Source organism: Diadema setosum, chromosome 4 (assembly GCF_964275005.1).
Source record: "Diadema setosum chromosome 4, eeDiaSeto1, whole genome shotgun sequence".
Lineage (NCBI taxonomy): Eukaryota > Metazoa > Echinodermata > Echinoidea > Diadematoida > Diadematidae > Diadema > Diadema setosum.
Genome location: NC_092688.1, coordinates 3,053,715 through 3,075,965, shown reverse-complemented (window position 1 = coordinate 3,075,965; position 22,251 = coordinate 3,053,715).

Below are 22,251 nucleotides of genomic sequence, written 5' to 3'. Positions count from 1 at the left end.
TGAGTTGCAGTGTTGTGTGTAATAACTCAATGGTCTGTATGATCACATCAAAATACCATTGAAATTGTATGCACACAGGTGACTTCCATTATAACAATCTCCTCAAGACTGGCAATTTCTTTCATCTTTCATTATAACAAAATTGTGTTAAAATCAATTGGAATTTGGCACCATAGACTTTCATGATAACTTTTGAACCTGAATTATTGCTTCATTCTAATGACATTTTGTCATAGCCCAGTTCATTGTAATGGGAATGCCTTGTATAATGTTGGCAGTGGTAGTAAGAGAGTTAAACAGAGCACTGTGGGTGATCATTATCCTGAGCAAAGTCACAGTGGGTCAAAACTCTCTGTAATTTGGTTTAAGTTTTCAATCATAGCAACAGGCAGGAAAATAAGTTTAACAAAAATAACACAAAAATGTTGAGAAAACAATTGAAATGGGAGAAAAAGGAAGCCCGTTGTTTTTCATGGAAAATGCTGACCTGGGCTTTATTATCTGTATGAACAGACAGTGATGCTTAGTGCCGTATTACAAATAACACATCGATGTCATGGACCTCGCTAGTGCTAAGACTGTTCAGCTATAGACCTAATTTGCCGTATTCATGTATGACTGGAGGATTTATTATGTGAGCAAACAATCAAAGGCCATAAATTCACCCATTAATATCAGTTGCCAGGCACACGTAATCATTGTGTAGACATGAGAGTTTGTGTTTGCATCTAGCATGGAGATGTGGCCATGAAGTGTGTTTTGAAGAGAAAGCCGATTTAAAGCTTTCTGTCAGTATCAAAAGTGGAGGCATGGGGTGTGAGGTTAGCTTTAGCCAACAATCAAGTTGACTCTGTCAAACTGGTTGAAGACATTGCTGTCAGATGCAAAGCTGCTAATGTAGATGCAAGTATGTGGAACACATTTTACTGGTACAGCTGTATTAGATTACTGTATGTTGGTTTTTTTTAACAATATCCACTGTAGATTGGGTCTTGAAACAATTTGTACATGTCAGCAAATGATCAATATATGAACCATAATTTTTCTTATAGTAGGCTTATCCAGTGCATAGCTGTGTGGTGTCTTTGCGATGATCACTGCATACTATCGTGAAGCATTGTAATATCTTCAAAGAGTAGATTTCCCCACAAAAAATAAAAACATCGGCTTCAAACTTTCTTTCTTTCTTTCATGCATAGTACTGATATTTGCTTGTCATATGGTACTGTTTTGGTATCAGTATGTCTTCCATGGGAAGCTAGGATGGAGTCTTGTCATATGATTATATATTCCTGTGTAATTTAATAGACTAGTGTAAATGATGTTCTCCCACAAAGTGCTAAGTCTTGTCCTTAGTTGGGCAGCTGTTTATGATTGTGATAAGCCATTTTCACATTGGGTCTGATAATCCGCCTAACCACATCCTGTTTCCCCTTTGTCTTCTCTCTTCTCTCATCTCTTCTCTCTCTATATAATATCTCACTCATGTTTCTCCATCTTTCTTTCCAGTATATGTATCTGTCTATCTCTCCTTTTCTCTTCTTTCTCTCTCCTTATATATATATATATCAATATATATATATATATATCCATCCATCCATATAAGACTCCAAATTAGCTGGGGCCCAGGGCCATTAAAAATTCATGTTAGACCACTAAACTTCCTAAAAGGCTTTCTTTTGGTGGCCTGATTGGGCAGCCGAAATTATTAAATGAATTTTAACATTTCATTTTATTTCGGGCAACTACATTTTTTTATGGGCCACCAAAGTTTCAAATTCAAAGATTTCAGTGGCCCTAGTGGACCACCAGAGCAAGCAGATATATTAATATCTTTACTCTATCTACCTAACTCACATTCTGTCTTTTATTTTTCCATCATCTACTTTTCTCTACTTTGCACTGCAATCTATGAGTAGTTATGTTTCATGTTGTTGTTGTTGTTGTTGTTGTTGTCTGACCTCTCTGGCCTTTCCAGTGGTCTGTACAGAATGGTCACCTGCCAACAGATATGTGGTCATAGGCGGTCAGTGTGGTCTGCTTTTTTCTTCTTTTGGAGGGGGAGACTGTGCCAGGGGAAAGATCTATGTTAGCATAAATTGAAACAAACCTAAGCATCACTCTGATAGTCCCACATGATCATATTCATGAGAGTTTTTTTTTTTCTCAAAGCTTGTAGCCTGCAGCAATTGTGTGTATGTTTTGTTGGGTATTTTAGGAGACATTTTTTTTCTTCTCAACCATTAAGTAAAGATTTATTCATTATTTCTCGAAATAAAATTCCATTACCAAAACATTATTCAGTTGTGTAAATGTCAAAGCTCATGGCATCTCGTGGCATCCTATGTCATATAAGGAAAGTTATAAGAAAATGCACAATTTACTTCATTTATCATTGCCACAACTATACAGCATTCAATTCAAAAATGGGGGAAAGAAAAAGAGGTAAAATATCTGAAAATGCACATAAGTGGCATCTCCAGATTAGAATAGTTGTGAGATGTATGGCCCTAAAAAGAATAGATGTCATACCTATAGATTACCAAAGTGTATTGTATTTCAGATTAGAACTTCTACAAACCTAATTACTAAAACTGAAGAAACAGGACAAAGGAAGATGTTTCATAATCTTTTGATGAGATAAGTCTGAATTACTTTTGTGCCAAAAGATTAGTAAGTAGGGTGTGTGTTTGTCTATGGGTTTGATCGTCCTTTGTTAGGAATAGAGCATGCTTTCTCATTTACTATATATATGTATTTTTTATGTTCAGAATGAATTTTCCCAACCTAGTAAACATATTGTATGAAATCAAAATTGGCTATCCAAAATGCTGTCAAAATATTAAGCCTAATGCCTAATCCACTGACTGGTGTTCTGTTTTTGTTTTTGTTTTTGTTTTGTTTTTGTTTTGTTTTTTTGTTGTTGGTTTGGGTTTTTTTTATAAATATGTAATGTTTCTTTGATAATCCAAATGTGTAATACTTTCCAATCCGGTCAAGTATGCTGTGATATGATTCTTGAGCAGCTGATGATATATAAGACATGACATGATACTGATCTTAAATGAATATGATTGTGATTCAGACAATATGCGATTATAATCTTAAACATATATGACAATGATTTATAAGCATTTGTTCACGTTGCAAAGTATACATCATCATTGTCGTTGTTTTGGTTTGTTTGTTTTTTGTTACCCTGAAGGGGACAGAAGCAAACCTGTTGATGTATTGTAAAAGGTGGAAACCCTCCCACAATATATAATTTTTGCAGTGGGCCAAAATCAGTGAACTTGACCATGATTTTGTGGACACTGAGAATGTTTTTTTTTTTTTTTTGAGAATGTTAGTTTACAAAATGTAATATCTCCCCCAATGTTTACTTGTTATATATATATTCTTTTTAAATAGTTTATTTGAGCAAATTTAAAAAAAAATGTCATCATGGAAGACTTTCTATCTTTACAAGATATTTATTCTTTTCATTTTCTCTGCTTTCAATGAGGGAGAAGTAATGACTTTTGACTGGCACCACTTCACAAAACAAAAATGGTATCTTTTAAAGTTAGACATCATTCCTATGAGAGCAACTTACAAGGTATCCTTTTAAAGAAAGAAAAAAAAAAGGCTGTGAGAATAATGTCTGAATTTATGTTCAGATAATAGTTTATTCAAGAATCAGCCCAAGAAGTATATTGCAATAAGCCAGTTCGGAGTGCAAGTTCTGCACATGAGCAGAAAAAGGTCATTTGTACTGAGAGACAGGTCGGTTTTTATATTCACTGAGATTAGCATCTGTGATGTTATAATTATTTATATAATCCTTATAGATGGTGCATGCCAGTACATCCACCTGACAGGAAGCCTGGTATTTGGCAATGTTTTAAGAAAACATTTGTTAACGCATTTCCCACGGTAATACAAAACAGTGAAATGGATGCTTCCCCAAGTGTTGACTGACGAACCATTCTGGTCACCTGGTCGATGCAGGTTCATTCTTTCTTTGAATACAAATTCACTGAATTGCTGTGTTTGGCAAGCTAATGTATTATGTCGCTTTAAATCGAGTGAAGTGCCTAACCAACTGAGAAAAAAAGAAGGTCATCTCCGAACTGGCTTATTCATATATCTATTACAATCATTGGTAGGCAGAGACTAAAATTATGGAAGTTGATGAGTCATTACATGTACAAAGAAGTTGAGATGAAATAAATAAAAAAATTGATTAAAAATGAGAAGGTAAAGCTGCAGGATATGGTCACAAAAGGCAAAATATCATGCAATCACAAGGATATATACTGATGAAAGTCACCATACAGAATCTTAGATTTTTATGTTGTGATCAGTGTAAAGGGGAACTAGACTGTTGCCAGTAAAATATCAGTGAGGATTTACTTAAAGGTTAGTAAGCTCTGAAGTGTATGCATCAGACTGATGTTGCCCGATAATGAAATTGTCATCGGCTTTGTTCTTTTCTTTTCTTTTGTACAAAAGTACTTTTCAACTATGTGTTGTGATGATACAAAGCAAAGACAAGTATCTATGAATAATTTTGTACTTTTTGTGAAGATGCTGACCATCCGGTAGATAGTATAACGATTGGGGAAACAAAGTAATCTTTTGTCTTGCGAAGAAAATCGTAGTTATTACTATGATTTTCTTCGGCAGACAAAAGATGAATTTATTTCCCAATCGTCATAATTTTGTACAGTACTTGTATAAAAGGTAGTGTTAATGAAGTTGCTTTGTTAAGTTATGCTATGTTTTTTCAATGAATTTCAGTGTGTGCTTAATTTTTTTTTTTTCATGTGTCTTCACTCATCAGTCTTTTCGTTGATGATTGTGCAATTTGCCATATGACAATAAAAATGGCATTCGTATGTGATATGATATGATAAAATGTCTCTCTTGTTTGTTGCCTGATAGTAAGTGTGCAGTGTAGTAGACACCTAAAATTTTGAGTCTGCTGTCAGTATGACCATGGAATATTAACTCCCAAATATTCAGCAGGGCAACATGTCTTAACCACCATCTTACTGGGCAGTGACAATGATGTCTTCAAATCATTACTCAAAACTCTATGATAATAATATTAATGATGATGATGGAGAACTTATTAGACAATCAAGTAAAGCCTTGGCAGGTTGTATTTGATTGACAGAGATGATTTAGCGATCAACACTATGTAGGAATACTATCCCATAGACACTCAAGTAAAGCAAAACTAAACACCAGTACAATTAAACTGACAACCAATATTACCAATGACATCCAACCCATGTACTCACACAGGCACACACAGGCACACACAGGCACATGCTCACACACACACACACACACACACACGCGCGCGCGTGCGCGTGCATACACACACACGCGCGCGTGCGCGTGCATACACACACACGCGCGCGTTGCGCGCATGCACACACACACATACTTTTCTGTGATTTCTGTGATAGTTATTCATCTTCATTCAAATAGTACCTGTTGGTACCTATCACAGTATACAGTAACAAATAGGTATGACTTTACAAAGGAAGAAACTTCCATACTTTGGTCACAATAAATGCAAATAATATTTCCTTTCCTGTGTATTTTTTTTTTTTTGCACAGTAGAAATAGAAATGAAAAAGATAGTAAATTAAACACACACACACACACACAGGCATATATAGATAGATAGGTAGACAGATAGATAGATGGATAGATAGATAGATAGATAGATAGATAGATAGATAGATAGATACATTATTTCATTGTCTCTCCACGAACAAAAATAGTATTGAGCTATATATCTATAGATATATGATTGAAATATATCATGTACCCACACACACACACATATGCTACTGGGAGATTATTGCAAAGGTTCTGTGGTGGGACCCATCGTGCACCTCAAAGAGAGAACTGTGATATATGAAGGGCATGTATGCCTTGATGACAAAGTGTACCAGCATGCTAATAACTGAAATTTGTTTAAAGAGGTTTCCTCTATCTATATGTTTTTGGTTTTTTTTTTTGCTGTTACTCTCCATGAAGAAGATCATATGCTAAAAAATACAAAATCTCTGTAACAGCACCCCGCAAAACAAAATAAGTGATAAAAACATCATTTCCTTCAATATATAACAATTTGGTTGTTGTTGAGTTATTTTATCATTGTCAGTTCGTTTTAGCCAGGGCCCTTGGTTTTCCTGTTGACAGGTGTTAGTCAAATCAGACCAAAAGTAAAGGACAGTACCACGGTCATTCTTTACCTATTGTCCACCCTAGAGGCAGGATGCCATGTAGTATATAAGTAAGATACATGTAATCTGTTCAAGGTAAGAGTTCAACCGCCACGCTGAATTGAGGTATCCCTTCACGATATCATCAGAAAAGGGCTGACACAAGAGCCGATTTGGAGATGGTGACCATTACTGTGTATGTGTTCTATTTTTTTTTTTCAAAAAAATGTTTATTCACTTCCATTCAAATGATACCACAAACATCAATTCACTTTGATATTACTACGCAACACAACAGAATAATTCCTTTAATCCAGGTAACAACTGAGATATACATTATCATTTTTTCACTTGATAACAAGTGAAATACCAAAAGTACAGCAATCAAAAACAAGGGAAGAAATGGAAGTATATCATATCTAATAGAAAACACACCTCCAAAGCATTTATTCTCCCTAACCATATACTACTGTGAATTACCCAGAAACATGGGGGGAAAAAAAACCTCCATATTTCCACCTCCCTCCTTATTTATAATCCCAGGCACCTGTCTTTCCTCCCGTCCCCTTAGTTTCTAGTCAAAAAAAAAAATGCATGTATGCAATCTCCATGTGATACATGCACACACACACACACACACGCGCGCGCACACACACCCACACACACATACACATTCACACACACCTGTGGTTAAAGAACAAGAAATGCAGTGCAGATATTTGTAAGAATTGTAATTTGCTTCCTGTGATAAAACAAAAATGACATAGCCATTCCATGGTTTTTCAAAAGTGGAGTTATTCTGCATGATATAGTTTATGCAGGATATCATATGCACTGAAATTTTAATGCCACAGTGAAATTACATGCGACATGTTATTCAATTATGTTGATGTCTCAAAGCATTTACCAATACAATAAATACATGTTTATCAAAGCTTATTTTTCAAAAAAAAATCATCAAGGCCACTGGGTCTTCTTAAAGATCCTGTTTACCTTTGGGAGCAGTGATTTTAAAAAATGTTTAAGATATCACTTTTGATGCATATGTGTAGGTCTGTTGTGTCACAAAACATCCTACCATATACCAAAATGTAAATTTTTACAGTGGCTGCTTCTACCCCTCACTCACATTTTGGAAATATTTTAAAGCACTAATGCTGGCTTTTTGTTTCATCTGCAAATGGTAAATCATGCCTTTAAAGTGTGTTATATGACCTGTTTCCACCATTCATCATTTTCTCCACCTGCATACAGACATGTATTTTATTGTGGTGCCATGCAAATGAATACTTAAATATCACACCAATCAATTGCCTCATCTGCGGAGAAACAACATGGTGAGTCTACCTGGGAGCAATCATTAATTAGAGTGCCAATTTTCTCCCCATTCCTCTCTTCTTTCCTCTCACTGTTAATTTACTTGTCTGTCTGTCTGTCTGTCTCTCTGTCTCTCTCTGTCTCTGTCTCTCTCTTGCACTTATCTCTTCACATCTCAGTGTGCAATCTCTCTCTCTTTTCCTAATTATATTTGTCTGTTTGGGTCGGATACACATACAAATGCAACTGCTAAACTGTCGGCATATACACACGCAGTAATCATTAATAGTTCATTGTAGATCAAGCACTCGTTGTAATCAGAAATATAGAATCAGAAACAGGTAGAGAGAGGGAGGCAGAGAACGAGAGAAGGAGACAGGTAGATAAAAAAAAAAAGACAACGGAGATAAAGAGGGAAAGAAAAAATATATGCAGGTGTGTGTGTGTGTGTGTGTGTGTTATTATTGATCAGTGGAAAACTCGTGCTCTTACATGCTCTTACTCTTACATTCCTCTCACTCTCTATGTTACTCAACACATCAAGGACACTTACACACTCAAATATTATATGCATACACAGACACACAAACTCACACACACATACCAGTGGTGGATCAGGGGAGCACACCAGGTGTGTCCCCACCCCCCCCCCCCCCCTTTACTTTTGTTAAAACAAAAGAAATTGAACAAAATTGGGGAGGGGTGCGTGCGCCCTCCTTTTTTGTAAAGGCGCCCCCTTTTTACGGAATTCCTGGATCCACCCCTGCATACACACACACAAGCAAACGCACTCAAACACACTTTAAGGCATTCCATGTTTGACACACAAATGCATACTTGTCGACAAAGACATGTCATTTTCATACATCAGCTTCATCATAAACAATTGAAAAAAAAAACTAATTCGACTCATTTCTTCTGTTCTCTTTCATCTGCAAATTTATGAACATGTTTTAACGTTTAAAAGATGCATATTCTACAATCTCATTGTATCCACACTATTGAAATGATCAAAACTTTTGTAGTAATTAATGCATTCGATGTGAAACGCATGCCAGCAATTTTGTGTTTAAACCTTCAACAGTATGAATCAGCCCTTTGGTGATTCGCTCCCCTACCCCCATCACTCCACTCTCTCTCTCCCTCTCTCTCTCTCTCTCTCTCTACACACACAAACACACACACACACATACACACACCACACACACATACACACACACACACCACACACACATACACTCACACACTCACACACACAACGCACACACACACACACACACACACACACACACACAACCTGTATCCTATTGATGGAGAGGCAATTTCATATAGACTTCCACATTTTCCATGTTTGCACTATCAACCACCTGTGTTACTAATGACTATACCTTGCTTGCTGCATGAAATGAATTAACCCTTTCATCACCCACCAGCATAGTACAATGCAAATTGACATTGCGCCCCAGCATAGTCTCCAATGGTAATTGAAGAGTCAAGTGTTATGAGGGGGGGGGGGGGGAGGGGTTGGTGGATGAGTGCTCCGCGAGGTAGGATGTAAAAGGGGAGGGTTTTCCCCTTAATAGATTCAATGAATGCAGGGAGATTAATGAAACGTTTGTTTTTTTCTATTTCTTTTCTCAATTTCGACATCAAAGAGCACCTCTAAACGACACAATGAATGTCAAAAACAAGAATGTGTACTTGTCATTGCAAAATGAAATTTGTGAAATTCTCCTTTTTTACAAAAATTATCTGTCATGCAGAAAATAATGACAGCAATTGAAGCCTAAATAAGATGTACAATGAGTTTTTACAAACCTCTGAAACTTAAACATTAAAACAGCTTGAAAGACTTTTAGTGGGTATGTAGTTCTTTCTTTCGTATGTATGTCTTCAATGTATAAAAATAATGGTGTAGAAGATCCTCTAGCTCTCCTCAAGGACTTGTTAAAAAATAAATAAGACCCTAAATCTCCCATGTGCTGGGGTTGTAGATTGCAATGATATGATTTCGTTCATCCTTGATGTTCAATTAGCAAATGTCGGGAAAATTAAAACCGTCCATGTCACCGTTAATTATTTTGACATTGATATTGCTATTCCTCGGAGACGCGAAGGTTCTGAACTTTAGGACTTTCCCTACGTATAACTTTCTGATAGAATCAACATAGATAATCCAGTTATGAAAACTGCTGATGACAGACTAAATGTATAACAAGGCAGGAAGGAAGCAGAAAGAGGAAGAAGAACACTGAAAGGGAAAAAAAAGAAGAAGAGGAGGAAGACACATGACACGGACGAGAAGAAGACGGGAGAAGAGAGAAATTGATAGGGAAGGAATTGCACGATGGGAATCCACAGGAAAGAAGGAGAAAGGGTTTATGATGAAGGAAACCGAAAATAAAAAGAGTAAACCAGGACGATAGCTGGACAAGTATAAGAGTGGTAGAAGCGAGGGAAGAGCCAAGACCGGATGCTGAAAAATGGGAAGGAGGGGGACACAGAGCTTGAATATGCAGGAGGAAAAGAAAATAAGAGAATTAAGAAAAATACGGCAGACCCAGAAGGAAAGAAGAGTGAGAAGATACGAAAAAAAAAAGAAGAAAATTACTGAAATGAAGAAGGAGAAGAAAATAAGGAACCTACAAAACAAGTTAAAAGGGGGGATGGTGGTTCAGAGGAAGAGATGTGCTAATATGCTTGCCACTTTGGTTATTCGGCTACTATCCGGGCACCCTTGTCCACCGCCCGAGATAAAAGGAATCCTATTAGAATGAATGAAGACACCGGAAGCGGCGTATTAATGTGCATAATGCATGCAGCATGATCCCATGATGGATCGTGTTGTGAGTCACTTTACTCTGCTGATGAAAAAGCTTTATGTTCATTTGGTGTCTTTTTTGTGTGTGTGAGGAATTTAAACGGAATAACTCTGTTTGATTAAAATGGAAGATCAGTCACAATTTGGAAAGTTATTACCCCGATATGTTGCTCTTAATAAAGTAATGTGCTTCATACTGTGAAATGGCTACGTCGGTCGTTAATGAATGCTATAATATATACATGTTATACTCCATATTATATGTATCACTCACAATGTTTAAGAGTAGGGTACCATGCAAGCTTGTACATGAAATCGTTATGTGTACAGCAGAGTTTATAATGAAGAAAACTGGTAGAGTGTACAAGGTTTGGTGTCACTGCTGTTGTTATTTGTAGACTATTTCTGCCCAAATCGTCCTTAGTTTGTTGCTTATAGTTCAACTGCATTTGATTTCTCTTCTCGTCGTTCTTTCCTGTCCGACTTCCCCCTTTGCGTCGTTCGAAGCGTTAAATTATATTTATCGACAGCGAAGGGGAAAAAAAAAGAATGTGCTGCTATTAATGCATATATACAAACTGATGCACCTGTAATAGGAAAACCGTATGGTCCGCGTGCCTCGCACGGTCGCATTTATTATACTTAGCCTTGACGTATAACAGCGATTGTCGGTGTGTTTTCCGGGGCTAAAAAACTGGGATAATATAAGGTCACCCCGAGTCCTTTTATAAAAGCGTGTATTGGGTCTTCAAAGAGATTAACAGCCAAGCCGAAGGGCACGTACAAGGCAATACAAGGTACAGCGGAAGAGACCTGGAAGCAAGCAGGGTAGTCTTGTGATCATCGAACAGGTGTGATCTAGTTTCGCGCGAAATTAAACATATTTATCCTGTAATAGCAGCATTTATCATCACAAAACTTTTTTTTTTTTCGCACACAAGCAGTGCATACGTCTTGTCATTTGAATTCATTCTATGCTTACTGAGTATCTAGTTTGTGTATTGCTTAACCAAACACAAATAACCTACAATCAACCGAGAAACTACTTTTCAGTGAATAGCTTGATAAGAATACTGAACAACATGCAAACACTGGACGCGATATGATCATAATAGTAACACAAAATCAAAACGCTTGGATTAATATTTACAAAATGGATCCTAAACTTTTTTTTTTGCTTTGTTTTGTTTTGTTTTGTTTTGTTTTTGTTTGTTTGTTGTTGTTGTGTGTGGTTTTTTTTTTTTTTTTTTTTGCATTTCCAAGGAAGCTATTAGGCCTATCTATTTTATATGACAATGTTTGGCAACAATTTCGATTAATTTCCTTCGAGACTTTGAGAATAGAGAGCTAATGATAAATCACTGCAAGCATTCAGCTACTCTCTGTGTGTTCTTTGTTGTTCTCTATTATGAGATATTAGACAGGAAGGAGTATGCTTCAAAATCTACAAGCTAATTCCTCACGATTCCACAGCGACAATTAATCGAAAAGGTCATGCATTGGATTGTAACATCGTCTGGCTATACCTGCATGGTTACCTGTCAGCTTGATTAGTTTTATAAAAGATCACGTGCTTTGCAAGCATTTCAATGTGATATTGTGACCTCAAGTTATAAAGCTATGAAGTAACATTGCAGACTTGTTTTTTTTTTTTCGTCGTGAGGTTTGATTTGAATGATTTGATTTGATTTGATTTCTGCATTTTTCACAAAGTATCTACAACGTAACAAACAATTTTCCAACACTATAGTACTAAACATATTATATCCAACACAAAACAATATGTATGCGTGTATATGTATATATATATATATAGATTATATTATATATAATAAAATAAAATATAATATAATATAATATAATATAATATAATATAATATAATATAATATAATATGATATGATACGATGTAATATAATATAATATAATATAACATAATATAATATAATATGATATAATATAATATGATATAATATAATATAATATAATATAATATAATATGATATAATATAATATAATATAATATAATATAATATAATATATTATAATATATGAAATATCGTAGGAATTTGTTAGGGACGGGGGGGGGGGGGTCAAGAAGAGTTATTATGAATTGCGATCAATAAACGTGATCTCAGGCTGTGTATGTTACGATTCAGTCCTGCGTGTCAAGCAGACGTCGCAGTGAGATTTAATTTTGAAATTCGACATATGAATATGATTCCACAAGAAATGCAAGGTAGTGTACAGTCTGAGGAAATGTACACATGACATTTTAAAACTCAAGGAAAATCGATCATAGAATGATAAAAAAATGTGACCCGCCAATTGAATATGAGAAGGATCGAGAGCCTGTGTGCGGATGAGCGTGTAATACTATTAGTTTTAGTGAGTATGTGTGATTACAGAGTCTGTGTGTATGCTTCATGTGTGTGCGTGAGGATGTGTGTGTGTGTGTGTGTGGTAGATCTACAATCTACTGTGTTGGTAGATCTACAATGTCTGTTCCACGGACGTATTGAGATGTGCAGGGAGAAGATATCAAAAATAACATTTAAATGACAACTGATTGAATCTGAGAGTTAAATGTCGGTCCATTTACATTAATTTCTCATTAGTTCATGTCAAACTTCAAGTTGAATTTGTTTTGCATGGGGAGGTCATCTTGCGGGAAGGGAACGCACATTTTGTTTTACCCCAAGGGTTTGACATGGAGCTATCGAGGTAAGGTTGTAACTCCCGAGGATGAGGGACTTAAAAACCTTCTCGAAATGATTGTCATTATCAGGGGCGCATCCAGGAATTCTGTAAAGGGGGGGGGGGGGCGTGACTAATATTTCTGGTGCCACTTCCGGGTTTCATTTCATTTTTTTCTTTTTATTTCTTCTGTTTTTAACGAAAAATAATGGGGGGGGGGGCGTGCGCCGGTTGCGCCCCCCTCTGGATCCGCCACTGATTATGAATTCATTTGATCTCAACAGGACAGAGGTGGATTATTCATAACATTCGTGTATATCACATAGAAAGGAATGCAGACATTGATAGTAATCTGTTCGTAAAACTGGACAACGGTAGCGGACAACGTCAGGAGCTTTTCTCATATTTCTGTTGCGTGTGTGTGTGTGTGTGTGTGTGTTTGGTTGTTTTAGTGTTTCTCTTTCTAATGTTGATAAACTGCAGTGCAGTTCTCCGATCTACCGATGCCGTCTTATATGTAGGTTTTCTGTCTGTCACAACTTTGCCCGTCTGTCTGTCGGTCTGTCAGTCTATAATATTTTGGTGCAATGACATACTAGTAGTTTCATTACCAATCAAGTCTCAACGCGTAATGCAGCACCCGGACAATATTTTACAAGGAGGAAGAAGAGATAATGAATATAAAATCTATTGATAACACCAGCAATGCAGTCAACGCATAAAGCTGTCCCCATATAGGAGGAAAGTTCGTCCTGCTTGGTTGTAATGTCACATCGTGCTATTCTAAAGTGCAGTCATCACTGAACTCACAATTTGCGTTGCCATTGCTGTCTCAGCTTCCAACTGGTGTACATAATCATTGGAGCTTGATTGAGCAAAGCCTGCGCCATTTAATTGCATTTATGGACCCATTTATTTCTGGAGTATGATGTCATCAACATGATTTTGTATACAGTTACGCTGCAATTAATCTCAAATTTGAAAAGTGAGCGTGCAGACGTTTTGCTCGTTTTTGTTGTTTATTTTTTGTTTTGTTTTGCTTCGCTATCTTAATAGGCCATTCTTTTTCCTCTTCTGTATATCTCGTTTCATTTTATCGCATGCCAAGTTATCAACACATCATGTAGTACATGCAAATCCTATCCCATATATATTTCTCTATAAAATTATTCTGTATTGCATTTCATGATCCGTATTTTATTTCAAATTGCTCAAGTACATGGTTTTACAAATACATACTTTGCGTGTGAGGTGCAGAAATATGAAGGACCAGCAAAAATTATATCACACAGATCTTGGAGGAGGAAAAAAAAAATGGAACAAAAAAAATTGAACGCTTCCACGCTTACTTATTTTTTCCTCTTTCTTCATTTACAAGAGAGCTGCCTCGTGTCTGTCTGTATGTAAGTCTTTTCCGTCTTTCTGTTCTTTTTTTTTAAAGCAATTTGCCTAGTTTTGTCAGTTTTGTAATTAGACATTTTTACGTGGGGAATACAAACGACAAGCCCTGTGTGTGTGTTTTTTTTTTATTTCATTTGCAGTCCCCTCCATTTCCAGCAACTTTCTTGCTGTATTTGTCGTGAAATTTACAATATTGATATCTCAATTCACAGTTCGTTCTGATCACGTTCATTGATATTAACTTGTGCGATTATGTGTATTCAAATGTTATCATTATAATTGTAGGAAAAGAAATAAACGAAACAAAATGAAACGAAAATTAACGAAGAAACGATAAAGGGAGATGACGTAAATAGAAATGATAGGAGAGCTAAGATGAATTTGAATTGAAAAGGATAAAAAAAAAACCACAGTTTCAGAGGTGTCTAAAAGGATATGAGAGACTGAGCCACTGTTTATAGGCTTTAACATCAAATCTTCGTAACTCATTTTTCTTCGTAAATCATTTTATACTTCTACCGCTTCCCTGCCTTCCCTAACTTTGACTCTGACTCTCTCTCTCCCTCTCTCCCTCTCTCCGTCTGTCTCTCTGTCTGTTTGTTTCTCTCTCCCATGTTTCTTTCTTTTGTTTCTTTTCTTTCTCTCACATTCTTTCTGTCAAAAAGGATAAACATTATAAGCATACACAAGGTTATTTTATCGGACTATATAGAGTATCAGCAGTATTACACTGGTGACGCCTCATGCAGTTACATGTATGTGAATTGAAAGATAGTTGTCATGATAATAAACACAGGGATCGATAAATACTGATAGATAAGAATAAAGTGTAATACGTGGATCATGTACACATTATAATCATGATTACAGATGCGTAAGTAGGCCTACATATTAAGATGAGTGTATTTACATGTGTGTGTGCGTGTATGTGTGTTTGTATGATTTAGATATGGATATGCATAGATATGGACAGTATGTTCGCTTTTCATTTATTTATTTACGTATAATCCATGTACACACTCCCTTTAAACATCAAATCCCAGGATTGCAATAGCTTCAGCACGTTGGGCCGTGCTTGAGGAAGGGAGGGGGAGCGATGTAACATGATCTCGAAATGTTGTAAATCCAATTTGATTTCGAGCCGCAATTTCGGAAGATTTACCGTCTGGCTCGCCCCTGAAGTGCATTGATCTGTTATTCAGAGAAGCGAAGACATTGCCCTAATAATATAACGGCAGACAACGATATCGAGGCAGACGACCACAGCTCTATGGACAGATATAGGATGTACAGACAGAAAGACAGACAGACAGACAGACAGACAGACAGACAGACAGACGATGATGAAGAATTAATTACACCAAATGCAGATGTCATTTCGTTGTTTTCAAAATCAGCATCTGCATGATTATTAAGATATCAGTAATCTGATATTCTATGGCTCCGACACGGTGAATCCGCGCTCTCAAGATCAGATTCAAGAACAGCTGTTCAAACAACACCCCTTTTGTTACGGCTTTTCAGCTTTAATTGCCAAACTTTCTTTAAGGCCTTCCTTTTTTCCCTATATAGATGTCTATGCACTTTAAGGTACCAACAAAGTGGATTGATTCAACATCACTTTTGACACATCGTTTGTGAATAATTCTTTGTTCGTCGTTTCATGAATACTTCATTTCAGTTCATTTCATTTATTTCATTTTGCATATCCATCAGAAAATATACACAATACACAACGTATCGTAAACGCAACAACCCTTTCTCCTTGGCTTGGAAATTCACATTGCCATTATATGCCTATCATTCAAAGTGTATCTTATTTAACTGCGTTATTCTATTCATCGATCTATAACAAGAGCAATAATTTGCGATCTACAATACATAGTAAACTTAAAAATTTGAATGGTCCTCATTATTATGCTGTACATACATCACATCTTTATTCGCATGCATAATGGTGGTATAAATCAAGAAATAATAGGCAGCTATACAGAGCGTCAGTCACCCGCGTTTGCGTGATAGTTTTGCAGTCTCCGTGCACTTCAACTGTATTTCTTATGGCGGAAAAAAAAATAATTCCATCAGTAGTAATACAACAACTGCCTATCATCTAGGCAAAGTGAAACTGCCTATAAAACGTGTTCAGCCTTACTCAATTCAATCCGTCATGAAAGACTAGTGGGGAAAATTGATTCAGTTTTACGGGTTGCTGGTTAGTTCTATGTAATCATAACTTTTGCCTGAACGTGGGACTGCAGTGGCAGAAAATGTGATTAATCCATCGTAGGACTTTAACTATACACTGTGATCCAGTATGAGACATGCTTGAAACACAGAAATGGGAGAAAAACCTCTTCAACCTCCGTGCATTGGGAAAAAATGGGATCAATATCCCAATGCATCACGAATTTCCGTTGGGATGGAGCTGAATGAAATACATAAATACCATAAATTAGCTGCATAGAAAGAAGTTGATTATGATTAAATGTTTGCATGTCTAAACACCTTTTTGCATGCAAGCAACCGCATTTCCCCCCCCCCCCCCCCACCCCGTACCGAAGTGACAGCGTTTCTGTAATATTCAGGGATGTTCACGTCCATTCAGCCCGCTGGTAACAAACCATGCACCTGCTCCCTCCAATGGAGCTTCTTCGGCAGAAATTCACTTAAATTCATCAGTTTTGACTAGTTTTAACAGTGGGTGTATCATTGGGTTGGGCTGTAGACTATAGCTATAGGCGACCTTGTGGCGACTCGAGCAGCCTCCCTATATTATAGTCGCAGAGACATATCCTCCACGAGGTCTCCGCGACGCCTCCAGAGAGAAATGAGTAGCCGAGTTTAATGGAGTCGCGAGAGAATGGAACGCATTTGGATTTTTCAGAGTCTCTTCCAGTGACTTGCCGTGAATCGTGCAGCTCGAAAGACCCCAAAATGGCTTGTGCTCTTAATGAGAAGGCAACTCCGGGGCGACTTCCAAACAAGGTGATAACATATTCGCCCGCAAGTCGCAGAGACGTCGCCGCGGCGCTTCCGAGACTTCTTCTTTGCAGTCGCGGAGACGTCTCCAGCGACGTCTCCCGCATATAGGTTGCAAATGGATACTGCATGGTTGCAGAGACGTCTCAAAGACCTCGCAGACAAACTTAATCTCTGCGAAATGGCCGCAACTAAGGAAACTTCTTCGAGACCACCTGGTGACTGGAAAAAAAGTCTCAAAAAAAAAAACAAAAAAAAATTGAATATGTTCGATTCCTCGAGACTCACCGGATACTCGGCTAGAGAGTCCAGGAGACGTCGCGGAGAATGTCTCCGTAACTATAAACAACGGAGACTCCAGTCGCCGCCAGGTCGCCAACTGGTCACAAGCACAATGAGATACCCAACTCGTATTTTGGCATGGAGACTAGCCGGTGACCTATAGTGGCGACTGGAGTCTCGGTAGTCACGGAGTGGTAGCAGAGACGTCTTCACGACGTCTTCTGAGAATATAGCCTGGTCTCCGCGCGAGGAGTCGTGAGAGAATCGAACATGTTCGACTTTTTCGGAGACTTTCAGCTGGTCTCTCGGAGACTTCCCTGCGACTTCCGGCTCAGCAAGTTGACGCTTTCTTGGTGAGAGCTCAAGCCATTTCTTTGTCTGTAGAATCCCACGAATCGCGGCGACTGATCAGTCGCGGCCTTTTATGCTGGAATGCTGGAATGAGTTACCAACTTTTATTAAAGAGAGTCCAACAATGTTTTTAATCCAAAGTGCAATTGAATAATCATATAGTAATAATTTTGCCACTCCCCCCCCCTTTTTTTTTTTTTTTTTACTGTTGTGATGTTTCTTTGTTGTCTTTGTTCCTTAATGTATATTTGATGGAAATTGCATCCTATTGTGTACGTAAGGGAATCGGCCTCGATAGGCTTCATACGGCCTTTACTGATCCCTCACGTGCTATTATTATTTGTATACTAGTATATTTTCTCTTCTTTTTGTATTGTGAACGGGACGAACGTGATGTTTTCTTTTTAGCATGTGAAATAGATTTGAATTTGAATTTGAATATCAGGACCACTTTGTTCTACTCGGTTTTAGATATCTCGGCAATTTCATAGGCGATTTCATCATAAATTAAACTTTTAGTTCCTCTTAGAAAATGGTATCTTCTTTAATATTTTATGTAAGTGGTTTCTAATTATCACGTAAAAGCAAACGCCTGAATCCCCGTGATGATCTCAACCAAAACTATGTACAATCCCTTTGACGTAGCTTGTATGTGTCACACACACTCGTGATAAGCACATCATGTTTGTGTTTGTACGTTATGTTGTTTTAACTTGTCTGAATTAGATGTATCATCCCTATAAGATATAAGGCTTATATTCATGCTTAAAGGCATAGTTTACCATTTGCAGATGAAAGCATTAGTGCTTTAAAATAGTTCTAAAATGTGAGTTAGGGATAGAAACAACCACTGTCAAAATTTGAATCCGTATAATCGATGTTAGGTGTTGTTAAATACACAAAATGTGAACAATAGTTATAATAAAAATGTTTCCAGACTAAACCGTATACAGTTACGGTTTACTGAGAAAAACCCTGATATCTCCTTATATTTTAGGTTTTATTGCAAATATTAAATATGGTAGGATGTTTTATGATACAACAGACCTACACATATGCATCAAATGTGATATCTTGAACATTTTTGAAATCACTGCTCCCAAAGGTAAACTGGACCTTTAATTTAGCTAATTCTTCAAACAACATGAACTGTGTTTGGTGGCCACGCCTTTTGCTTGTGTACATTGTATATTGTATAACTGGGACTTTTACCCACAACTGTGATCCCCTTCCAAACTATAATGTACCCCTTTTCATTAATTAATACGGTGACATTTTTTTTTACTTTCGTCTACATTGTGCGTATTGATTATGTATGTTGAGATGAAGAAAAATAAAATTGAACTTGAACTTACCGTATTATTTTGGTCCTTGTTGTCATTATTTATTTATTATATGTTTATCTATATACCTATACCTATCTATCTATCTATATCTACCTATCTATCCATCTATCTATCCATCTATCCATCTCTATCAATTTATCTATCTATCTATATCTTTATCTATCTCTCTTCTGTATAGGGTATCTAATATTGTTTTTGTTTTTTTATCTGATGTACTTTTCACATTTCAGCTTGCTTGCTTGTCTGCTTGCTTTTTAAAAGTATACATATGGAAGTCTTCTTACTGGAGTGGTGCTGCGTAATTTCTCAACCATATTGGCGCTGACAAGTCACTGATCTCTATAATCAAAGAGATTATCAGTGTAATGCACTGATCACTCCTGAGAACTCAGTGGTTTGACGAGTCTGAGAATGCGCTGTAAAAATAATATCAACAGAGGGCAGCCTACTGATTTCTAAGGAGATCAGTACTTGAATATCGTGGGAGCGAAATTACACACTTACCCCTTGGCGATGTTTTTGAAATGAAACTAGCATGATTTACAGAACATTTATTGTGTATTTTCTTTTATGTTGACTTATAGGATCGTCGTAAATATTGCTAATTTTAACCTGATCGAAGATTCCAGAATTAACACAACAGTTTTTGCTGAAGCAAAAAGGCTAGCTGTCATTTAATGAAATGAAAGAAACGAATTACTTCGGACAAGCTGGTAGAATCTTTTAATTATGATTTTATGCACTACTGAAAATTTTAAAGACAAGGCACAAGGACATCTAACAGAATAAGGTTAGATTACACTTTCACTAATAAAATTGCTTGAATGAGTTTATTTTTTTTTTCCAGAATCTTCGATTAGACTTTCCTATTATAAATTGAGTATGGTGTGTATACCGGTACCATATACATTATATCATTAGGATCGACTGAGGTTGAACCAAGGCAAGGCCCCACCAGGGGTAAACCATCTCTTTGGTTGAACTGCGCGTATGGCATGCATTATGTATCATTACAGAATGATGTTTGAGGTTTGAGGTTGAAATCATCGACATCGCGTACCGGTAATCTTTTTTTTCCTCTTCTTCTTCTTCTTCTTCTTCTTCTTCTTCTTCTTCTTCTTCTTCTTCTTCTCCTTCTCCTTCTTCTTCTTCTTCTTCTTCTTCTTCTTCTTCTTCTTCTTTCAATTTGTTCTTTCCTCAAGTTCTCTTTAATTGTCCTTCTTGATGGTCTTTTCCTTTCATCATTTTATTCTTCCTTTTCTCTTTTTTTTCCGGGGCTTATGAACTCCTCTCTTCCTTTTTTATCACCTCTTTACCCTTCCCAATCTTTTTTTTTTTCTCTCTTTCTCTGTTCCGTTTATCCACTCTACTTATCTATTGGTCTAAAATCTGGACCGACTCCGCGAATTTTGGTAGTATACTAGCAGATCGCAGCCCGCTCCAGACGCAGAGGTCGTCGGAACAAAATCGTAACTTCCACATGCTGTCTATCGTCGCCGCCTCGTAGCAACGCATTAACAATACCCATCACGGAGTAAACAACCTCTTTGTGTCAACGGTGTGGGTCCACAGATTCACCTTCTAAACTGTGTCCTTGGTTGAGCGAACATCAGCGGTACACAATCGAATGGGAAATTAGGAGCGCACACACAACACGGTCTGCTCAGCTGTGCCTACTAGTGAAACGTGATCCAGATAACACAAATTAAGCACTCAAATTCTGGAAATACAAACAACAGTGGACATGTTCTCAACTGAAAATGATATGCCATCATACAACTAAATGTGGTGAGTCCCGAGAGCAATATATATTTAAATCTATTCAATGGTTTTAGTCTAATTTATCTCGAGCCGGTTCCCTCTTTTCACAGCGGCGATGTGATTCACGCCAGTCGAGGAGGTGCGGTCGATCGAGCCCCGTGCCCAAGGTTGACCATTGAGTGAATAAGCCGATGCAGCAGCGGTCAATGTTTAAGTAAAGCCGCTATCGGCTGCGGCCCTAATGTAAAACATCCTTGGATCCTAACGCCTACGCCCTACGGTATGTTAGCCGTTTGGGGCGTTCATCAGTGTACTCTTTGTGTGAATAGCCAATTATTAAATTAAGTAAATGTTGAAGGAGGCAGACTGTCTTAGAATCTAACCAGAGTGACCAGAAGATTAGAATGATTGAAAACATTTCATCGATGAAATGATTATTTTGTAACGAAATGACAACATTTTATAACTAAATGAACAGTTCGTCCACGAAATGATAATTTTGTTAACGGAATGGTCATTTTGTCGACAAAATGACCAATTTCGTAACGAAATATTCCATGCGACACTTGGCGCTCCATGGTTTTTGTCCATGGTTTAAACCATGGTTTCATCTGTACCACCTTCGTGAATTCGGGCCTTAGAGTCTACCACTCATCGACCATTTTTTGAATGAATGTATACCTTGTATCTAAGAAAATATCCCTCACGTTAACCTTAATTTCATTCCACTCGAGGCAGAAAATACCGCAGATTCATATCCTGGGCTCAGATTGTTGACTCGTACCTTACGCGTGGAGTTCTTGGCAACAAACACAAGTGACATTTTCACTGTACACCGGCTCAAGCTCATCATTTTAATCGACCGCCCGTTTTCCCATTGAAAAGCACGTAAATCCAGTGAATGGGCAAATACAGTGTATGTGTTAACAATAATTACTTGTATCACTATTGAAGCTTTTCTTCAATTCTTTTTCCTCCTGTTTCCTCAGGTTATTTACCTGTTGTACATCCCCCTAATTTTTCTTGATATGTATTCATGTTCGAATGTTCCGGCCGAATGTTCTGGCATA